Raw genomic sequence first — 23,605 nt, 5'->3', positions numbered from 1 at the left:
AAATAGTTTGAAAAACAACATTGTAAGTTTAATTGTGAACCTTCATAAAACGAATGAATCATTATTGTCGACATAATTAATTGAACTTCCGATATAAAAAGTACAATTTGTACACATTTTAAGGCATGTTTTAAAAATATCTTAATCACCAAAATAGTTTAATCACTAAAATATCTCCTTACCACTAAAAAAATTATTAAAAACAGTAATCAATATTATATGAATGTAACAAATTATAATACTGAATAATAATGTAATCTCACAAAATAGCAAGATTATTATACATTATTTTAAAAAATTTAGTTTTTTAGTTGGTTTCGCAGAATATATACTTCTCTTATGCGTGGAGTTACAAAAACATTGTTCATTTTATAAAAATATTTTTCCAAAAATCTGTAGAAACTTACCAGATTACAATCATAATGTGTATTAAAAACGAAATGACTCTTAAATAAAATATCAGAAGCCTTTAAAAAACACTGTGCACACACACACACACACACACACACACACACACACACACACACACACAAAGAAGAATAAGCTTATCGTCTATACTTAAAAAGTATTGAGCCACAGCTGCTTTATTGGAGCCTATAGCTATTAATCATGGTTGAGTTTTTTCTTCTGGTTCTGATTGTAAGTGTATACCGTTCTAAAACAAAAAAGATAAGAAAATATAGCATTATATAAATATATACAATTCTGATAAAGCTGTAATTGTTAATTAATTTATAGGATATATACTTTTTTAAATAAAATAATTTTTTCCAGAACCGTATCGGATTTTTCTCTTGCCGCTTTATATTTTCCCCTAGCTGTTGGAGAAAGAAGTTGACATAATGCTAAAATAACTCTTCTAGGTCTATCCCAAGCTGAAAATTTCAAATATTGATAATATTATATTTTATATTTGGTTAGAAATATATTTAATGTATTCATTACCTTTTTCCAATCTATCCAATGAAGGATGTATTTCGTTGTCAGTTTTCAAAAAAACTTTCAAAATAATTTCGTAAAAGTTGATAAATTCTTTGAAGTAGTCTTCATATTTGGGAAATAAAAGCTTATATTCTTCTTCAATCTACAAATACCAATACATAATTTTATACATTTATATATATTTTATACATTATATAATTTATTTTATATATTTTATATTTAACATATTTTATTTTATATAATTTATTTATATATTTATTATTAAATAATCATCATTAATATTATTATTATTATTTATATATTTTATATATTTGTGTTATAAAATGTTGATTAAAAAAATTACTTTTAACTTATCAATTCAGAGATATTTAAGAATTTTGGAAATGTACTGGACAAATTTAAATCTTCAAACAAAATTTTTTTCTATATTGAAATGTGTCTTTATGTTTGGAAATAATTTGTGATTTTTCATTTTGCGTAGCACTTTTGAAAAAAAGAATTGCATCCTTAATTTCAGCTTTTGTTAATTTCTCATTTTCATCTTCTGTTTGATTTGTTACTATTATTTTCGGAATTTTCATTATACGTTTTTCGTTTTGTGCCTCTTCTTACATTGAAGAACCTATTTGCTAAATAGCCTGTTTTAGTTATTGGATCATAAAAAGATTCCTGAAAAACAATAAAATATAAATGTAAAAAATTGTTATAAAAATTAATGGAATATTTAAATTTCAAAATATACTGTTTAAATATTATTATGTATTTACATAGCCTAATTCAATTTCTGGATCTTTTAATTTAGGGAAAATTTCCGCTATAATTTTAACGAAATAACGCTTATCTACTGAAGTTAATGAACACTTTAATTCTTTTTTTACAATAAGCATTTGAGTTACAACTATGTTAATTATTCGCCTTCTACTTTTTTCACTTAAAAATCCTTTGGTATTGTACTCTTCAAAGATATCTATTCCACAGGGACTTTCCAAAATAACTTTTAATGCTCTGAAAATTTATATAAAAGATATAAATCACAAGGCTCCTATGATTAAAATCAATTAATTTAATAAAAAAGGGCAATGAGCCGTAGCAAGAAGTTAGCGCTCAATATTAATTTATTTAATTAAGATCTATTGGTAAATCTATTGGAACGTTCGTAAAGGGCGAGACGACATCCAAAGAAGCCAATTTGACATTTGGTCCAAGGTGGATGCCGCTCAAATTCTTCACAATTGAAAAGGGTTATGACAATTTTTTGGACGCCGCAATTATTGTTAGTCAAAATTTCCTGGTGTTCGATTGGTTCCATAAGCCTACCTTTTCAGGTAGGTTCCTCAATTTCTATTCCCACCACCCTCTCTCACACAAACGAGGTGTTATTCTCAATTAAACTGATAGAACTTTACAGATTTTAGATCCAAGATATATTCCAAGAAAAAAATTCGAACTTCATTATCGAAATCCTTTTAGAAAATGGATATCCGCTACCTTTTACTTTCTTCACGATTAATAGCAGAATTAAAAAATTAATTTTTGCTTGTAACAATATTGACAATCCTAATAATTCCAAGAATAACAAGTTTTTTACGATTCCTTCCTTGTGAAGAACATTTCTGAGAGATTTTACAAAATTGGTAAAAAATATGACTTTAACATTGCATATTCCTGTCATAATACACTAAAGAAATTTATTAGAACGGGCAAAGGTTTTTAGATAGCAGATCTCGCAACAATGTAGTGTATAAAATTAATTGCATTGACTGCGGTGTTTCTTATGTCGGACAAACAAAACGACAATTACAAACGAGAATAAAAGAACATCGATCGGATATTAACAGGGCTACATCCCCATCTGTTATTTCCAGCCACCGTTTAAAGTACAATCACGAATTCGACTGGGATAATGTAAAAATTTTAGATGAAGAACCGTCATATTACAAGACAATTATCTCGGAAATAGTACATATAAAGCGTCAGATTTCGGGCTTAAATAAGCAAAGTGACACAGACTCATTATCTGAAGAATATACTCCTTTCCTAAACTTCCCCCCTACTTTTTCCTTCCCTCTCCTTTCTTGTTCTTCTTCTCCACTCCTGACATCCTTTTATTTCCAAATATATATCTTTGACGGTTTTCAAATTATGTGTCTTTTGTTCGTGGCAATAACGACAACCCAACAAACGTCTCACATGTTCTACAAATAGTAATTTTTGAAGGATTCTCAGGAAATAATTCTGTATGGATTTCAATTTTTTTCTTATTTGGATAACTATTTCACTTTTCTCACCTAATTAATTTTATTACAGTCTATTACTCAAACGATTAAGGGGATGTTTCGACAATTTGTTAACGATTACTTTTATATCGCGACTTTTAATACGACCGCTGGTTTAGAATATTTATGTATTTTATTTGAATGATAGTTGGTTTACAATATTTTTGTGTTTTAGTTATTTAATTTAATTATACGTTGCGAATTATGTTTTGCGTTTATAACTACCAACAAGATTGTATTTACGTACATTATTAATTTTTGGTACACTGAAGATGATCTATTGTAGATCGAAACGTTTGTTATATATTGATTTTAATTAAATATACATATATATAAATTAATATTGAGCGCTAACTTGCTACGGCTCATTGCCCTTTTTTATTAGCTTGATTTTATATAAAAGATACAGTATTTCATTTTACTCTAATTATATAAAATATTTTAATACTTTTTTCGTAACAATTTCTTTTTTTTTTTTGTAATTGTGGATAAAAAAATATTAATTTATGAACATTCTATTGAGAAGTTCCTGGTTCATCTTCTTCAGAAGTATCTGTAAGAGTTATATTAGAAGAACTAAATGTTGAAGTTATTGGATGATCTAAATCTAAAAAAAAATTGATTATATATGTGAATAATGAGTTTTTATACATATAATTTATATTTTAAGACAAAAATATTTTTAAAAAATTACTTTGTATAACTGGCCTATCTATTTCAATATTAATAATAGCACTTCTTCCGGCAAATTGTATATGTTCGATTAAAAATTCTTCTGTTAATACAGCTTTCTTTTCATCGTAAAATTTAAATATTTTATCATTTAGATTAGGAAATATTTCTTTTGCTAAACAATTTAAGTGCACAGTTAAAAATTTAACATACAGTTTAATACATAACAGTTTAATAATATAATATTATAATAGTATAAAAATATTATGAATAAATATAACAGTTAAAAATTATGACTTTTGAAAATTGATAAGTAAAAGAAAAAATATTGTGTCATTTAAATTGTATGTTAATACAAGTTGATACAATACTTTTGTCTCAAACATTTTATAAATGTATGGAAAAAGCACTTTTACCCAATGTCTTTCGTTTTTATATTAAAAAATGAAGCTTATTCCATTAATTTGAGGGAGGAGGTTATGATAATTATTATATTCATTTTGATTATGAGGCAAAGCATAATTAAATTTCGTCGCGTGCCTAATAACCGTGAAACATTGGGCTGTCTCTTCTTGCCGCGTGCATAGTGACCACATAACACTGGGCTGTCTTTTCTCGCCGCGCGCTTGTAGACACGCGAATTGGTCGATCTTTTTAAATTAATTTCTCATTAATTATTGCGAATTTCGCAAAATAGTAAAGGACTTTTCTATTTGGTTTAACTCACTCTACCTGTCCACGATAAGTGAAACGCGAACCACTGGACACCCTGTATACATATACATATACTGTATATATACATATAAGTAAAATAAATAAATTATCTTTAAATACATCTTTTTATTATAATATCACAGTAATATTATATTACAAATATTACATAACATGGATATCTCTTCGACAGTATTAAAAAGAACACTATATTTTATATCTTTATATAATATTTAAGAAATCTTAATATTTTTATCATATTATATATTTATAATACATTTAAACAAAAACTTTTTTCAAAAATATGAAAATTATACATTTTAAAAAATTATAAATTAATATGTAACTAATAAACAGAATATTATATTAAATGTAACTCTGGTGACTCTTAAATTAAAATTAAAAAAAATAAAATTATAAACTTAATTTATGTGTCATACAAATAAGTATTTTTTTCGTATATTAAATTAAACGCTACATAAAAACAAAAACATAAAATATATAAAACAGTTTTTTGAAAATAATAAAAATATATATTATTTCTCGCATTATCGATTCTCGCATTATCGTTTCTCGCATTATCGTTTCTGGCATTTTACATTTTCACGATTTAATAGACAAATAAATGATATTATATGCAACAAACTTACTTTTCATGCACATAATCATTTTTAAATCTTTTAATTTAAAATTATTTTTTGCTCCAGTCTAAGAGCATTTGGAAGCGAGATTATTTGTAAATAATTTTTGCAATGCTCTCTTCATTACATCTTTTATTGTAGTACCACCAGTCATAATTAACATATTAACCTACCTACCATAAAATTATAATAATAAATCATTTTCTTAATGTTAATGTTAAACTTTATAAAAAAGATTTAAAAAATATATATACCAATTGTGATTGTGCTTCCTCAGATGCTAATATAGTTTCGAAATTATTAATGTCTTCAAAACAATCCACTGGTAATTGAAGAAGCATATTAATATTACGATGAATATTTTTATTATTGTCATTATTTTCTAAAACATGCAAACGTTCGTCTATTCGTCTACACATTAGTTTTATTTCAAGAACATATCATAATATAGAATCAAGAATTTCAGGAGCTGTAATAGTAAAATAATTAAAATATGATTTTTGTATATTTAGTTTTTTTCTACTTACAAATATCATCGTTTGCAAAAATATTATAGTTTATTCTATTTATCTATATTCTTCATTAATATTACACAATTTTATTAAAAAGTTACAAGTTACAATAGTACATACCATTTATTTACTATGTATAACTTTGCTTGTATGGATAAAATTATTTTTATAATTAATACATGTACATATACAATTTTTTTTAACAATAACTTGTTAAAATCATTGGATTAAGTATAAATATATAGATGTTATAACTTACTACGACTACTTGCAGATGTAATACCATCATCTTTTGTAGGAACATTGTCTTTTGCTTCTATGACAATAGGAATTTCATTTATATTTAGGATAGAATTATTATCACCAATATTTTGATTGATATCATCATCTAGAAATACTTTATGAAAATTTTATCTTTATTTTATAATATATTGTCCTATAAATGGAAAATGTAAAAAATAAAATGTAGAATATCGCGGTTATACCTTGTTCATGTAAGCTGTTATTTAATTCAGGAATGGAATCATTGTCGCTGATTTCGTTTTTACTGGAATTATTAGAATTATCTAAAAATATTTATTAATATCTAATATTATCTAAAAAATATTTCTTTAATATTATCTAATATAAAAAAATAATGTAATATCTAAACAAAGAATAATTTTGTATATACATTTATCAAGGACAAAGTATGTAGTTTAACAATAAATTTTATGAAATACAATTTTTATACCATTTTCCTTTGAAATGTAACATGAAAGCTTTTTTTTCTAAATTCACGACCTAATTAAGATTCCGAATTGGTATTACTTTTTTCTTCCATCAATCTTTTCTCCTTCTGTAGAGTATGTTCGTATGAATCTAAAAAAATTAATTTTTTTCAAGATAATATTAATATTTTATATACAGTCCACTAAACTATATGTATATATATATATATATATATATATATACAAGGTGATTCAAAACAACCGTTTGTCCTTAAAATGTCGTATTCCTAACTGAATTCTAAGACGATTTTTTCTTTGCCAAAATTTGATCCGAAGCTTAGTTTTCAAATTATGAAAAGAAATAGTTAGCGAATTACGGCACGAGTAGGCAGGAGCGGCGCAACTCATTATCCGACGCGGGCGACTGTGTGAGGCGCTCGCTGCGATCAGCTGTTCGCTACACGCAATGTGTTTGTGTCTGTGTTTTGCGTGCGTACACTCTCTCTCTCTCTCTCTCTCTCTCTCTCTCTCTCTCTCTCTCTCTCTCTCTCTCTCTCTCTCCCCCCCCCCCCCCACACTTACTCACTTTTATTCTTACCTTGTACAGGTGTTTGATGACTTTTACTTCTGATGAATAATTGTTGCACGACTGTTAACAATGAGACGTTCCCATCTGACACACTGAATAATAAACAAATTTTTCTTCTTTCAGAAATTGTATCGACATTTATAACGAATACACTCACGCACTTGATCGAAAATAAAGAATTTATTTATCGATTGTAACAGTTAATTACAATCTCGGTTACTACTGATTGATTATTAAAATCACTCACAAAAAACGCGTTAAATGCAAAGCGCACGTTACTCGATGCGGATGACAATAGTCTGCGACGATGACAACAGACTGCGGTGACGCGACGCGACGATAACAATCACGGCGTTGCCGAACGTGAACGTGTATACATACATGACATGTGATAATAATATGTATAATTTTCAAGTTATTAAAAAAAAATTTATTATTATAACGTATTATAATACGTTATACTTTTTTTTTAAATAACTTAACATTATCTACTGTTTTGCCTTTTTTTCGCAAGCGATACATGAGAAAAATTATATTTATGTTTTTGCGAACAAGATGTTCCACGTGTGAATGTGTTGGTCGCTCTGAAAAGAGCGAGTTGTTTTTTGGTCGCTCTGAAAAGAGCGGATTGACTTTAGTCGCTCTGAAAAAAGCGGATTTTTAGAATTTCAAAAAAATTTATAATAGGTGCTCAAAATGACCACCATCGATTCTAACGCAAGCTCTCATGCGTTTAAATAGATTTCTTTGGACGTGGAGAACGTTTGGAATGGAGAACGTCCAAAGAAATCTATTGAAACGCATGAGAGCTTGCGTTAGAATGGATGGTGGTCATTTTAAGCACCTATTATAAATTTTTTTGAAACTAAAAATTCGCTTTTTTCAGAGCGATCAACTCGCTTGCGAAAAAAAGGCAAAACAGTAGATAATGTTAAATTATTTTAAAAAAAGTATAACGTATTATAATACGTTATAATGTTTTTTTTAATAACTTAAAAATTATACATATTATTATCACATGTTATGTATGTATACGCGTTCACGTTCGGCAACGCCGTGATTGTTATCGTCGCGTCGCGTCACCGCAGTCTGTTGTCATCGTCGCAGACTATTGTCATCCGCATCGGATAACGTGCGCTTTGCATTTAACGCGTTTTTTGTGAGTGATTTTAATAATCAATCAGTAGTAACCGAGATTGTAATTAACTGTTACAATCGATAAATAAATTCTTTATTTTCGATCAAGTGCGTGAATGTATTCGTTATAAATGTCGATACAATTTCTGAAAGAGGAAAAATTTGTTTATTATTCAGTGTGTCAGATGGGACCGTCTCATTGTTAACAGTCGTGCAACAATTATTCATCAGAAATAAAAGTCATCAAACACCTGTACAAGGTAAGAATAAAAGTGAGTAAGTGTGGGGGAGAGAGAGAGAGAGAGAGAGAGAGAGAGAGAGAGTTTAAAGGGTATAAAAAAGAAAAGGACCCCGCACAAACCTTATGGAAACGGGGTCTCGGCGAATTTGTCTGAAACTTGAAAAAGAAATTGGTTAAGGATCAGCGTACACAATCGATGGTTAACGAAAAGGAAACACGAAGAAAGAGAAAAATATCGAGTTTCTACAACAAATCGTTGTCGCGTATAAAATCGTCGATACCGAGGGCCTCCCACTCGGCATCTTCCTCGGCCATTTCCCGCGAGTTCTCGCTACATATTAGAGCCACCAATTCGCGGAATCTTGAACAGTCGCACGCCGGCTAGACAGAGGGGTCCGACGTCGACGAGGACGTGGACGGCGTGGAGGGGGGGGGAGTGGCGCCGCCGCTGCTTCCGCCAGCAAATCTGAAAAAGAAAACAAATTAAAGTTTCCATTCGATGCTTTTTCTCCATGTCTCTCTCGCGTGTACTCACCTCGCTCCTCCTCTTGCTCCCGCTCCCGCTCCCACTCATCCCGCTCGGCTCTCTCCCTATCCGCGAGCGAGACGTATCTCTCCCACCCATTGTCGTCGTCCTCCTCGCCGGTTTTCTCCTCGTCCGAGGACTTGGCGGCCGCTATGGGAGACGAGTCGCGGAGCGGCGGTCGGCGCGGCATCGTGTTGAGCCAGCGATACATGAAATGCCGCTGTCTTCTTCGAGCCGCCTCCCTCGGCGTTTCCAATTCAGAGGCTACGGAGCGAAGAAAGAAACGAAATTAATAACGCGTCGACGCGTATACTCTCCAACCAGTCCATAAACGAGATACACTTGCCTGTAAACGAGGGCGGGAACTCGGAACTCGACGTCGACTCGTTCAGATCCACCGGATCTGGCGACGGTGGTCGGCACTCGGGAGTTATCTCCTCCCATTTGCGCTTAGGGGCTTGACGTGGGGGAGCCATTGTCTCGCTGTCGATAATAGGTCGAGCTGCAACAGAGAAAACAAGAGAAACCACACGTTATTACGCTCAAACGAGAAGAAAAACAAGAAGAAGAAGAAAAACAAGAACGAGAACGAGAACGAGAAGAGGTAGAAAGAACGCCGACTGTCGCGCGACGCGACTCTCGCTCGCCCTTATATACCGCCATTCTCCCTCCCACGGAGCGTCGCTTCGGGATCCGCCTCATCCCCCCACCCCCTCCCCTAACCTCCCACCTCTTCCGTGCCTTCGAAACCGAGGGCTTCGCCCCCCGAACCCCCGTCGGGGGGTCGAGCCACCCGAACCCCTCAAAAATGGATGAAAACAAATTTATTTTTTTTATCCAAAAACACTCGCCACCCACCCAACATCCTCCCCCTCCACCCAAGTGCGACACCCCAGCGCTTGCGGCGTTAAAAATAAACGTTAGGAAAGGGGGGTACGTGGTTCGGGGAAGAGTGTCTGAAATTTTTTACTGCGATGTCGGACGTGGTATGGGAAAAGTTTGGACACGTCGAGACGCGTCGAACGCGACTTTGCCGAGGTCGCTAGATGCCTTGGTTTCCGAGATACGAGCGTTGGAATATTTGTGGGTTTAGAAGGCGTATCTCTCGATGGCGAGTCGATTGCGGTAAACTGTATTTATTTTGTACATTATTCGCCCTTGTGTGACTTGGAAAGAAAAGAAATAGATATGAGTCCACGGTGCAACGATGATCGCTCATCTCGTTCCGTGCGGTTGGTTGCGCGATGTTTCATGATAAAAGACGAGTGGAAGGAGAATGAATCGACAGTTTTTAATAATCACTGTTCATTCATTTGTTACGTCCAGACTCAAGGAAGGAAGAGTCGAAAGGAAGGACGTAACTAAATTTATTTTCGAACGACGGCAGACTATCCGTCTGTTCGATCCGTCTGGGCCCAAATAGGTCAACGACCGCAAGGGTCGCTTTTACTCTATTTAAAGGACCGTTCGCTCGGTGGTCCCTTTTTGGCAAGAGAATTTAATCTCTTTTGTGCAGGATGGGACCTAGTGCGATCTTGGTTTGCGGGAATGAGTGGGAACGGGTTATAAATTAAAGAGTATTAGGCTTCATATTAAACAATTAATTTATTTTACTCTTAAAGAACGAGAAAAGAAGAATTAAATTCATAAGAATCATATTATACTTATTGTACATTATTATACATTATTATTCTTATTATTATTTGTTCTAATTTTGTGTACTTCTCTTAGTCGAGGAAAGAAAAAAATGATTTGATGCTCGTGTGTATGAGTGAGTGATTGTGTATAAATCGCGGGTGATACATAGATACGGAGGTCGTCAATCGAGACAACGAGGGAAAGTGTTATTGTTTAAATTTTAGGGTCCCGATTGGTGGTTACAATAATTTAAACGATAATAGAAATATAAAAATAGTGTCCATGTGTGTGCGTGTGAGAGAGAATGCTAGATAGGGCCGTAGCCCGAGCCACTTCTTGCCTCAGGCGTCGATTCCGACGATTTCGCGCATGCTTTGCTCCAGCTCTCGAAGTCCGCTTTCTTAAGTCGTCCACTAAGAATGACGAACGATAAGAAAAATACATCGAGGCGATGGAGTGCAATTTCGAAATAATTCTTGGAATACTATTCTCCTTTCATTCTGTCGTTATTAATTCTATTTCTTATTCCTTGCGCTTGTAGTATTCTAGAGAGAGAGAGGGAGAGAGAGAGAGAGAGAGAGAGAGAGAGAGAGAGAGAGAGAGAGAGAGAGAGAGAGAGAGAGAGAGAGAGAGACTGGATAGTGTTGATTGTAGGGGAAAGGTATGGGAAACGGTAATCACGAATCTCTCCGTTATCACGGGAGATCCTGAGTGATTTTTCGGGATGGATGAAATCACGGATCTCGCCGTTATCACGGGAAATCCTGAGTGATTTTTGGAACGGGTGAAATCACGGATCTCGCCGTTATCACGGGAAATCCTGAGTGATTTTTGGAGATGGGTGAAATTACGGATCTCGCCGTTATCACGGGAAATCCTGAGTGATTTTTGGAGATGGGTGAAATCACGGATCTCACCGTTATCACGGGAAATCCTGAGTGATTTTTGGAGATGGATGAAATCACGGACCTCGCCGTTATCACGGGAAATCCTGAGTGATTTTTGGAGATGGATGAAATCACGGATCTCGCCGTTATCACGGGAAATCCTGAGTGATTTTTGGGGTGAAAGAGAGAGGGAGAAGAAGGTTTAGGGTTGGATATGATAGGACTTGCGCAAAAGGAGATAAAGAAGATGGCTTTATCTTAAATCCAAGAATTATTTTGATACGGGGTGAAAATTGTATTTTATGTTTTTCCCTTTTTATATACATATATGTGTGTCTTGGCTTACTGTTAGTAGAGTGCGTTGTTAATAATTGCTACAGGGTTCTAGTCTGGTTGTGTGGTCTTCCGGACTTCCACTATGTTTTTTCACTTGCACTCTAATGAACGTCGGAATTTGAGTTGAAAGCGGATTTCGAAATTGACAGTATATAAAAGTCCGAAGAGTCTAGATACGAGCTCGGATAGCTTGTACACGGCAAAACTGCGCTCGAAAGTTCGGATTAAAATCTACTCTCTCGAGGGATATCGCGGGTATATAAACCTTCTTGCTCCTCCTTCCCGTTAGTTTGTTAACATTTCCTGACGAATAGGAAATTTTTCAATGACGCCCTTTCAGTCCCGGAGGCGTCTCTTGACTTTAAAAGTTTATCGGGATTGGTCAGGGCTTTTGTTTAGGGCCCTAGGTTTTGACCAATGGAGAATTTGTTAAGGTTTATATTTTTATTATCCTTTCGAGATTATCTCGGTGATCTGTCAGGCGGCATTTGTTTGGATTCGGTTATCGTTGTTAGTCTGGTAAAATTTTATTCGTTTTCAAGTGGAAGTTTTCTTCTAAATTTTTATTGATTTTCAAGTGGAGATTTCCTTCTAAAAAGTTTTTATTGATTTTCAAGTGGAGATTTCCTTCTAAAAAGTTTTTATTGCTTTTTAAGTAAAATTTTCCTTTAAAAGAAAGATTTTTATTGCTTTTCAACCGCGAGTTGTCAACTAGTCAAAGCGAGAATTTCAGACACCGCGAGTTACATCTGGTATGTATCTCTCCTTTTTTTATTTTTATTTTTACGATTAACCGTCTCCGGTCAGCTGCTTCGCCTGCCAGATCATAGTCTTATTCCCACGCCTGTGATTTTTCAATCATCGCCTTGCGTTCTTTGAAAGAAAAGAATCGTGGAGTCCACAGGACGTAACACATTCTACCCCTCCACTCGTCTTGCCCCGTCGTGTACAGCTCCTCGAACGCGATGATTCCGGGTGGAGGATGAAAGAAGGAGGAGGAGGATGAAGAGATTTTATATTCACTGCCCATCCTCCTCCTTCGTCCATCCCTTCCATTCGCTTGCTCGCCGCGTGTCCGCGATCTTCTCTGCAACTCTGGCAAACTCTACGATCTGCTACCTGAAAAAGAATAAGTAACTGAAAAAGAAAAGATGACCTCGTACCCCGCGTGTTGTTGGTCGCGATGTTACATTGTAAAAAATGGAGGGAAGAAAAAAAGAATAGACAGTTTTTATCCTCGCGGTCTATTCTTTTCTTCTTTCGCCGCTCGTCTTCCACCGTCGTGCCGCCGTGTCCACCAACTCTTCTCTTGTATAGATCCGGGTAACTCGTAGACACGTACCTGAAAAAGAAAAAAAGATATTAGAAAAAGATCAAGAGGCCGCCGGGTGCGTGTAGCCGGAGCCCCGTCAGCCGTCGAGAGAGACAAACTCGTTTGAGAGCGCGGTCTCTCGACGTTGTCCGACTCGAACCGCGCGGAGGTGGGGACGGTCTTGATCGAGTCGTGTGTGTGTGTGTGTTTATTGTATTTACTACATTGTGTATTGTGTCGATTGTAATTATAAAACTGTTATGAAACTATTATCTTACAATTTATAAACTATTATTTTACAATTAACAAACTTATATTTTACAATTAATAAACTACTATTATACAATTATTTAACAATGAACAAAGTAATAAATAAAACAAAAAATATCACAATTCTAAATCTCCCCCTCTCCTCGCTGCTGCTGCTGCTGCTGCTGCTGATGCTGCTGATGCTGCTGCTGCTGCTGATGCTGCTGCCGCTCCTTCTCTTGTCGCCGCTCTCTCTCTCTCTCTCCTCTCGAAAGAGCGATTGACATCGACGAGGATTTGCGCGTGTCTCCGAAATTCGGGCGGAAGAGCCTCGACACGCTCTATCAGATCGTCCGCCACGTCCGAGTAAAGTACGAGCAGAATGAAACGATATTCGTGAACGGGGGTGAGGGTTTCAATGTCGACTCGATCGCGTATCTACGTACTTACTGCGGTCCATTCTCCCTCCTCCTCGTGCCGCCGACGCATAATCTCCCGCGCCTCCCTTCGAACTTGCTCCGGGAAAAAGTTTACAAGATCTAGAAATTCGAGCGAAAAGTCCGGCGTGTCCTGGCTAGTTGCTGAAAAAAAGGGGGGAAAATTTAAGTCACGAGGGATCACGTTTATAGATATATGTACTCGCGCGTCTCGTCACTTACCGACCGAGACGTTGCGTCTCGCCTCCTCCTCCTCGTACTCGGACATTGCGGCGTTGTCCAACAGACCCTCTTCAAAGACGGGCCTTATGTACCACGAGGCGGTGATGGCAGCTGGAAATGAAAATTGGAACGAATGAGAACGACGGTTTTATTATTCGGTTGAGAAGAGACTTTGTGTCGAATCTACCTTGTTGTTCTCGCTCCTGCTCCGACAGGTGGTCGAGAATGGTAGGCGGCCAATCATCGAGCCACCTGTTTATCCTTTCCTTCACTCTCAGGTCTTCTACCCATCGTATCAGGATCATTCTCGCGAGCTGTTCGACTGGGATAAAAAGAGGAGGGGAGGTTTAATGGAATAAAAGAGAAAAATGGAATCTCTCTTGAAGAGACAAACGAGTGATTCGTACTTACCTCTCCACCGCGGCGCTCCAATCTCCCTCCACATCCAGTTCCTGATCCTCTTCCAACTGATCCATCCGCTCTTCGATCTGCTGCTGCTGCAGCGCCTCCATCTCCCGCACTTCATCCTCGTCGAAGGGGGAGACGAATTTCTCCCACGCTTTTTTTCTTCCCGCGTTGGGGGCCATAATCTGTAACGATAATTTAATCAACCCGATAAACGGCCGTAAAAGATGTTGAAATAATTTATATAACGATATTATATATACTCGTCGCTAAAAACGAAACATACTCGCTTTATATCTGCTGCTGCTGCTGCTGCTTATGCTAAACTTCTGCTGAAACAGAAAGAAGAAAACAAATTATTAAAGACAATTTGAAACAAGGAGCAATGTACGAGATCCCTTCTCGTTGATCGATCCACGAGAGATGTAGGACGACAAGGGATATCGCGTTTGTGGGTGGGATATAATGGATGCGAATAGTTTTAAGAAAACAATCTCTTTATTATTAGCAATGAACACATTCTATTTCTAGCTGGTATAACGAATGAAACAAAACTAGTAACGAAAACAGAACAATATTGTGATTACAATTGATGGAACTGAAATAATATTATTCTAGTAAAATAAATAAACATTTTAACGCTCCGTGTCGGTGTTGGCGTCGTCGTCGTCGTCGTCATGTTTTTGTTGAAGGAGCTGTAGCAGCAGCTTCCTCTGTTGACCCGTGCAAGTTGAGACGACAAGAAGAGAAAACAAACACGTGTCGTATTTACTGCTTGTTTTCTCTCCTCCACGTCTCATCTTCCACTCGCGCTGCGTGTCCCCTCGTAGACGTACCTGAAAAAAACAAAAACCTCGTCCCGTGTAGCTCGTTGCGATGTTCTCTCGCGGAAAATAAGACGAGGTAGAGTGGAAGCAGACAGATTTAATATTCAGTGCCTGCTTCCTCTCTTCTTCGTCTCTCCTTCCACTCGCGCTGCGTGTCCCCTCGTCGAGGTAACTCGTTGACGTACCATAAAAAAAAATAAAATGAAAGAAAACCTCGTTCCGTGCGGTTGGTCGCGATGATTTTTTGCGAAAGATGATTAGAAAACGAAGGTATACGAACAGATTGAACACTCACTGCTCGTTTACCTTCGCCTTCCTCTCATCTTCCCCCATGCCATCGCCGTGTCCACCTGGTAACTCATAGACGTACCTGAAAAGAAATGAAAAATTAATAAGAAACCAAAAAATAAAGAAATTACCTCGTACGATGTTGGCTGCGATGTTCTCTCGCGGAAAATGAGACGAAAAAGAAAGAAAGCGTACAGGTGTCATATTCACTGCATGCTTTCTTTCTTCTTCGTCTCTCCTTCCACTCGCGCTACGTGTCCCCTTGTTCAGCTAACTCGTCGATGTTCCTGAAAAATAAATTGAAAAAAAAATTTTCAAAAAGTGTGTAGCCGGAGCCCCGTCAGCCGTCGAAAAACTCACGAGTTCTCGACGTTGCCCGACTCGAACCGCGCGGAGGTGGGGACGGCACATGACGACTCGCGTGGATAGAGATCGCGAGTCGTCTTTATCGAGTCTTTCTTTATTTTTTTAATTTTTTTTATACAATCCTTACAATAAAAACGTGCGATTAATACAAAATAAACATGCTATATATATTAAATATAAACATGCGGTAAGTACTAAATAAAAACAAGCAATATATGTATATATAAATGTATGTATATATTAAATATAAACAAGCAGTAAATATTAAAGATACACGTGCGATGCAAAGAAAATATATACGTGCCATTAATGTTAATTATTAACGTGCAATGTTAATAAAAGTTTGACATACATTGTATATACAATATAAACGAGCGATAATAAATAAATATTAACGTGCAATGAAAATAATAAATTGACCTGCGTTGTATATGCAATATAAAGGTGCTATAAATAAAATTTATACGTGCGGATATATATGTTCAATTGAGGCGTGCGATATGTGTGTAAAATAGAGGCGTGCGATATATATGTGTAAAATAGAAGCGTGCAATGCATAATATCAAGGCGAGCAATAAATATACATGCAATATATGTAAAATGGAGGCGTGCGAGGTATAATATAAAGACGTGCAATGTATAATATTAAGGCGAGCGATAAATATACATGCGATATATGTAAAATGGAGGCGTGCGAGGTATAATGTAAAGGCGTGCGATACATTGAGGCGTGCAATGTATAAAATAGAGGAGTGCGGTATAATATAGAGGCGTGCAATGTATAATATCAAGGCGAGCGATAAATATACATGCAATAAATGTAAAATGGAGACGTGCGAGGTATAGTATAAAGGCGTGCGATACATTGAGGCGTGCAATGTATAATATCAAGGCGAGCGATAAATATACATGCAAATATGTAAAATGGAGGCGTGCAATATATAATATCAAGGCGAGCGATAAATATACATGCGATATATGTAAAATGGAGGCGTGCGAGGTATAATATAAAGACGTGCAATGTATAATATCAAGACGAGCGATAAATATACATGCAATAAATGTAAAATGGAGGCGTGCGAGGTATAGTATAAAGGCGTGCGATACATTGAGGCGTGCAATGTATAAAATAGAGGCGTGCAATGTATAATATCAAGGCGAGCGATAAATATATATGCAAATATGTAAAATGGAGGCGTGCAATATATAATATCAAGGCGAGCGATAAATATACATGCGATATATGTAAAACAAGGAAGCGTGCGAGGTATAATATAAAGACGTGCAATGTATAATATTAAGGCGAGCGATAAATATACATGCGATATATGTAAAATGGAGGCGTGCGAGGTATAATGTAAAGGCGTGCAATGTATAATATAAAAGCGTGCAATAAATACAATGTAGAGATAAATAAAATAAATAGGCGTGCGATATATAAAATGTAGAGGCGTGCGATACATGCATATCGAAATGTTATTTATTTTGTATACATTGTTTTTAATCGGGCAATTTGTTCGCGATATTGTCTGTTAAATGTCGGCGAGCCCAGTCCGCGGCTCAGCTCGCGCAACCTCAGTTGCATACCGACAGCCGGCGCAGAACTAGACGCAGACTGCGATCAATGCGGAGACGCTCGTGTTTTTGCTGCGGCGTAGGCGACGTTGGCGACGTTCGCGACGTTCGCGACGGCGATCTCGAGGACGACGACGACGATGGTATGGACACCGTACGCCTACCGCGACGTTGCTTTCTACAGAGCGGCGTCGCACTTTGCGCGGTCGACTGCGACGACGGCGGCAAGTGTATTATGGTCGTCCTCGCACGGCGACGAATACACGGCTCCTCGTCCGACGAGGACGAGGACGAGGACGAGGAGGGTAGAGCCACGTGTTTCTCTCTCCTCTCCTCCTCTCTCTCGCGGATTTCGGGATGGAAGGACGCGGCTTGAGTTGTTCTTTCTTTTCTCCTGCTTTTGTAAATAATTACATCGCGCTTAAATTACGAAATCGCTCTGGTCTCTCCCTGCTGTGGATAGTCATCGAGGGAATAGGCTGCACGCGCTTTTACCGTCAAGACTCGTGAGATTTCTTCACTTTTTAACTGGTGATCTCTGCTTTGCGAATTTCTTGGGAGCTGTCAACGGTGACTTTTGGTCGGTGTTATCGCCGGGAGCGCTTGCCCGACATGTCAAAACAAAGCGACAAGTCAAAACAAAACGACTTGCAATTCGTTTCTGCAAGGAGGCGTTTTGCGAGGTTGCCACGACGCTATCTAGCATTCTTGAGGAGGGCTCGAGGAAGAACTGAGATAATAAAGAGTGCGCTGCGTGAAGTGTTGAATGAAAAGGATGCTGACAAACAATTAGCCCATGCTGAAGTGATGCCAGTACAGCGAAGTGAAAGCGAGTACAAGGTGGGGAACTTTAATGACAGTCTTCTAAGAAGTCTGAATAACCATGCTCCTTTGCGGCGGATACGGTACACCAACCTTCCGGCCCCGTGGTTCACGGATGAAATTCGGAGGCATTCAAGAAATATTGCAAGAAGAGTGTGGCGAAGGGACAGAAATTCTGCTAGCTACGGAAGATTCAAGGCCTTGAGAAACCGGGTGCAAAACATGATTAGAACTGCAAAGAGGAACTACTTTATGGATATTTTTTATCGGAAGGACAAACCCGCCGTTATATGGAGCAAGCTCAGGCACTTAGGACTAATCAAAGCTAAAGACTCGAGCGGGAAACTCTTGCACACAGTGGAGGAGCTCAACACATATTTTGTCGACACAGTGGTGCGGGCTGAGGGATCGGGGGAGGAGCCTGATGTGCGGGATCTCTTAGGCGAGGAGTTTGACGATAGCAAATTTTACTTTAAATATGTCACGCCTAATGTCATACGTAAGTGCCTCCGATTTGGATCGAATGCGGTGGGTTTGGATGAAATATCGTCAAAGCTAATTAACATGACTCTGCCCTATATCATGCCGGTTATCGAGAACATCTTCAACTTCTCACTCACACACGGAGAGGTTCCTAGGGCTTGGAAATCGGCAGTGATTACGCCTATTCCAAAGATCAGTCGGCCGACCTTGTTACAACATTATAGGCCCATCTCCATCCTGCCTGTACTATCTAAAGTGTTAGAAAATATAGTATTCGATCAATTGACTGACTACTTGAGGGAAAGGGATCTACTTGATCCCTGTCAATTTGCCTATAAGCGAAATTCATCTACTCAGACCTGCATTATTAGAATGTTGGATGATGTTCATCAGGCCGCGGACCGCAGGAAGGTCACAATCTCCATCTTTTTTGACTGCACCAAGGCTTTTGACAGAGTCCATCATTGATTTCTTCTTGGTAAACTAAAAGAGATAGGTCTTTCTGACGTTTCGCTGAGTTGGATGGCCTCCTACCTAGAAGGTAGAACGCAGGCTGTAAGGAACGGATTCGATGGTATCATCTCATCTGCGGCTCGTATATCGGCAGGGGTTCCACAAGGCTCGGTTCTGGGGCCACTATTATTCACCTTGTATGTTGCAGACATCCAGAATGTCTTAAGGAATTGCAGATACAACTTCTACGCGGATGATCTGCAGATCTATCATCACACTGAACCGTCTGATTTGCAAACGGCATCCACATGGTGAATGGCGACATAGATTCTATAGTCCAGTGGGCCAACAACAGAGGATTAACATTGAACCCCACCAAAACACAGGCCATCATCTTCGGCACGGCCAGATACATAAATTCAATCGAACCTGATCTGCTACCTGCCATCAGTATTAACGAAAAAGCGATCCAGTTCTCCACCAGCATCAAATATCTCGACATCACCATAACTAGCACACTCTCCTGGAACCTACACATCCAAAACGTCGTGAAGAACATGCGAACGAAGCTCTAATTTAAAAAAAAACTCCAATTAAAATTATCTAGGCATCTACTACCCAAAGAATTAAGGGGGGAACCTGGTTTAGGAGGCTGACAAAATACATAATTTTTAGAATTTTTTTTCTCAGCTAAAATAAAACCAATTAATTCCAAATTTTAGGCACAGTTTATTATACATTTAAATTATGTAAAATAATTTTTTTATTAAAAAATATTGAAGTTTTATTTAAAAAATAAAGCTATATTGATAGCGCCGCCTATTTTTCACTGTGTACAACCTAGCGATCGTAATTTTTGTCTGAAACAAAAAAACCAATTCATTTCTTTAATGTTATATTATTACCTTCTATTTAAACTAAAATATTTTTGAGAAAAGTTAAATTAGATTATTTTTTTTGTAAAGAAAAGTCGCAATTTTTTCGTGAAAATTTAACTTCTTTTTTTAAATTGTAAAAGTTTTTCAATTTTTGCTTTTCTTTTAATTTTTTTAGTTTAAATAGAAGGTAATAATATAACATTAAAGAAATGAATTGGTTGTTTTGTTTCAGACAAAAATTACGATCGCTAGGTTGTACACAGTGAAAAATGGGCGCTATCAATATAGCTTTATTTTTTAAATAAAACTTTAATATTTTTTAATAAAAAAATTATTTTACATAATTTAAATGTATAATAAACTGTGCCTAAAATTTGGAATTAATTGGTTTTATTTTAGCTGAGAAAAGAAATTCTAAAAATTATGTATTTTGTCAGCCTCCTAAACCAGGTTCCCCCCTTAAGGAAGAGGCTGGTTGTATCGCTAGTATTACCGCATTTGGACTATTGCTGTGTCGCACTCACAGACCTCACTGACTAATTAAATATACAACTGTATAGAGCAGTCAACGCCTGTATAAGATTTGTGACCAATGCCAGGAGGGACGAGCATGTTACGCCGCTCTATCGAGAGCTATGATGGCTTAAGTGTGATGCTAGAAGAAGATACTTTGTGGGATGTCAGCTTTTTAACATCATAAACACCCAAGAGCCGAGGATGATCTATGAGGGTCTCACTTTCAAGTCAGCGGTGACTTTACGGAATACGCGGGCATCCGGTGATCTTCTCTCCCTGCCCTTATGCAGGACTGAGGTTTCAGGCGCTCTTTTAAATCCAGCGCGGCCAAGCTATAGAATGACCTGCCGCAGAGCATTCGTAGCGCGAGCTCAATCAGCGATTTCAAGAATAAGCTATACGAATATCTTTGGAGTACTACGCCATCATAACCAATAACCAATAATTATTCTGGTCATATATTACAAGCGTCATCATATTATACACTATACACACACATCATACTATACACACACACACACACACTTACACTCAAATGTGTTAGCTTACTTATATGAACATATATCCGAAATTATGGCATACACTGGTATTGTTACTTATCTGCTCTCGCGAGCGCTCTTATATGTAGTACGAGACTTTGTTTGTTAAAACATTGAAATGTAACTTCTCCTTTTGGTGCGCTTGAGGGGACTATGTTCCAGAGCGCTTTTAAATAAATCTACGCTTTCTCTCCTTGTTCAACCTCCTCTTCCTCCTCCTCCTCCGCCGCCGCTTCCTTTTCATTCTCTACCACCTCCTCCTGCCTCTCACCCTCCTCCTCTTCCTGCCTCTCCTCTTCCTCGTCGTCCGCCTCGTCTTCGTCGCTCGCGTCACCCCGCCGAAAGGCCATTCGCGCCAAGCACATCTCGCGGTGCGCCATCGCCACCGTTAAATGACCTTCGCTCGGTTGCTGGTAGTCGTCGTCGTCGTCTTCGTCGTCGTCGTTGTCGTCGTCGTCGTTGTCGTCGTGGCGGTCGTGGTGGTGATCGATCATCACCCAATGGTTCAATCGAGCTACTCGGCTAATTAAACGCATCAGCAGAACGTCTATATTTTGTACAAAGCGGCGCACGCTATTTACGCAATTGTTTGGCCAAATTGTGCTCGCGCGCACAATCTCAGCCATCGTCGTTGTCGGCTCGAGCGCGATCGCGCGAACCACCACCTGGGCGTCGACGGAACGAATCATTCATACGGTGCATTTGCGGTGGTTGTAGCGCGCGTAAGAGCGCAAAAAATGCCGCAGGCCGAGGCATCGACAATTGCCGGCAAGATTTTTAACTAGTTCGACCTTGTTTACCGCTCGAGCCGAGACGCGCATTTTTACTCAAGAAGCAGCATGTGTACGCCCAGGTGGCGATGCAAGTGACGGCGTACCGCGCTGCGTGTTCCGGCGCGTTATATCGCACGGGCATCGAAATTTGCACCGTCGCCACCTCCCGTACGGCCTTAACAATGTCGTCGAGTAGACGGGACGCGTAGGCGGTTGATATATACGCGTCCGCCTCGTCGCTCTTCCCGACGCTAGATGCTGCCGTGATCGCGTTGATGGTCTTTACGCGTATTACGCCGTCGCGCGCGGCGTTGGCCTCGCTGCCGCCGACAAACGCGTTACGCATAATTCCGTAATTAAATATACGGCTGCGACCGTGGGCGAAAAATAGTACACGAAACTCCGCTCTCGCGGCGCGCGCCACCTGGTGAATCGGGGTCCAAGCGTGCCGCGCGGAACGAAAACGCCCGATTGTGTGGACCCGCCTTAGATAATCTACGTCCGCGCCGATGGAACGCTCCACGTGGTGGCGCCATTTGGCCGACAATCTTATTACGAGGCGTCTCCTGAGCAGCATCCGCGTTATAATACAAAGTTCGTCGGCAAACAGGCCGAGGCGGTTGATCTCCTCGTCGATGCTAACGGTACGCGTGCGATCCAAAGTTATCACCTCCTCGATCCGGAGCGATTGTCCGCGCCACACATAATTAAGACCAAACGATAAAATGTCGCGCAGACATTGTCGCGCCGACTCGCCCAGCTCGCGCATACGTCGCGTGGGCGGTCTCTCCTGGCCGACGGGCGTCGAATCGTAGCCGCGCGCAATTACGAACGAGGCCAGGTAGGCCGTATCCGAAGACCGCGCCATCTTGGCCGCCGAATTGTACGCCTGACAAAAAGTTATTACATGCAAGGCGTGCGCGGGCGAGGCGTGTCGCTTGAAATATCCGTAATTTTGCAAAAAACCTGTCCGGTACCGCTCGAGACGGCCCCTATGGCTACCGTCGCCGATGAAAATTGAACGATGGAACAGGACGGACAGCGAATCGGGCTCCTTCAAACCGCCTGATAGTTTAATGAGTAGCGCGCCGCTGCTGCTGCCGTCCACGCAGTCCTTTACTCGCAAAATATCGCCGCGGTGCACCTGCAGCAGGTCTACATGCCGGCTATTAAAGCGGGCGATGCGCCAGCCGGGCCCCTAGCGACGCGCATCCCATGCTGGGCCGCGTAAAAGCGCGAGTACGCGATTCCGCACATCGCGCGTAAATCAGTCTCCTCCATAATCCGACGAACGTTTCTCGCAAAAGCCTCAAAATCGAAGCGGAAGACGTCGTAGGCGCCGTCTACGTCGTGACGGGCGTAGCGTATTCCGCCGCGCGCCGTCTCAGTGCTCCGCTCGATCAGGCTTGCCGCGCGGAAAATTACTGCACGAATGCGGTGCAGCACGCGCGCAAGTGCCCGTCCTCGATGTTTGTAGCGCGTCTTGGCACGTTCCGCAAGAAAGCGCCGCCCTCGTCCATCTGGAAGACCAGAAAAATAAAAGGGTCGTCGAGCGTCGCCAATTTGATTTCGGCTCACCGTCGGTCCGGCCGAGCGTCTCCCTCCTCGAGGGGATGGCCTTACGTCCGCGTCCCTGAAACCT

General features: G+C 38.9%; 1 pseudogene; it reads right to left on the bottom strand.

The window, feature by feature from the left end:
• Positions 1-299: 299 nt before the first annotated feature.
• LOC145946669 (uncharacterized) lies at positions 300-1,829 on the bottom strand (annotated as a pseudogene).
• Positions 1,830-23,605: the final 21,776 nt, after the last annotated feature.

This window comes from Prenolepis imparis, unplaced genomic scaffold, assembly GCF_030444845.1.
Source record: "Prenolepis imparis isolate NDT839.2.m4 unplaced genomic scaffold, iyPreImpa1.0 SCAF_18, whole genome shotgun sequence".
Taxonomy (NCBI): Eukaryota; Metazoa; Arthropoda; class Insecta; order Hymenoptera; family Formicidae; genus Prenolepis; species Prenolepis imparis.
This window is presented reverse-complemented; position numbering and strand designations above follow the sequence as displayed.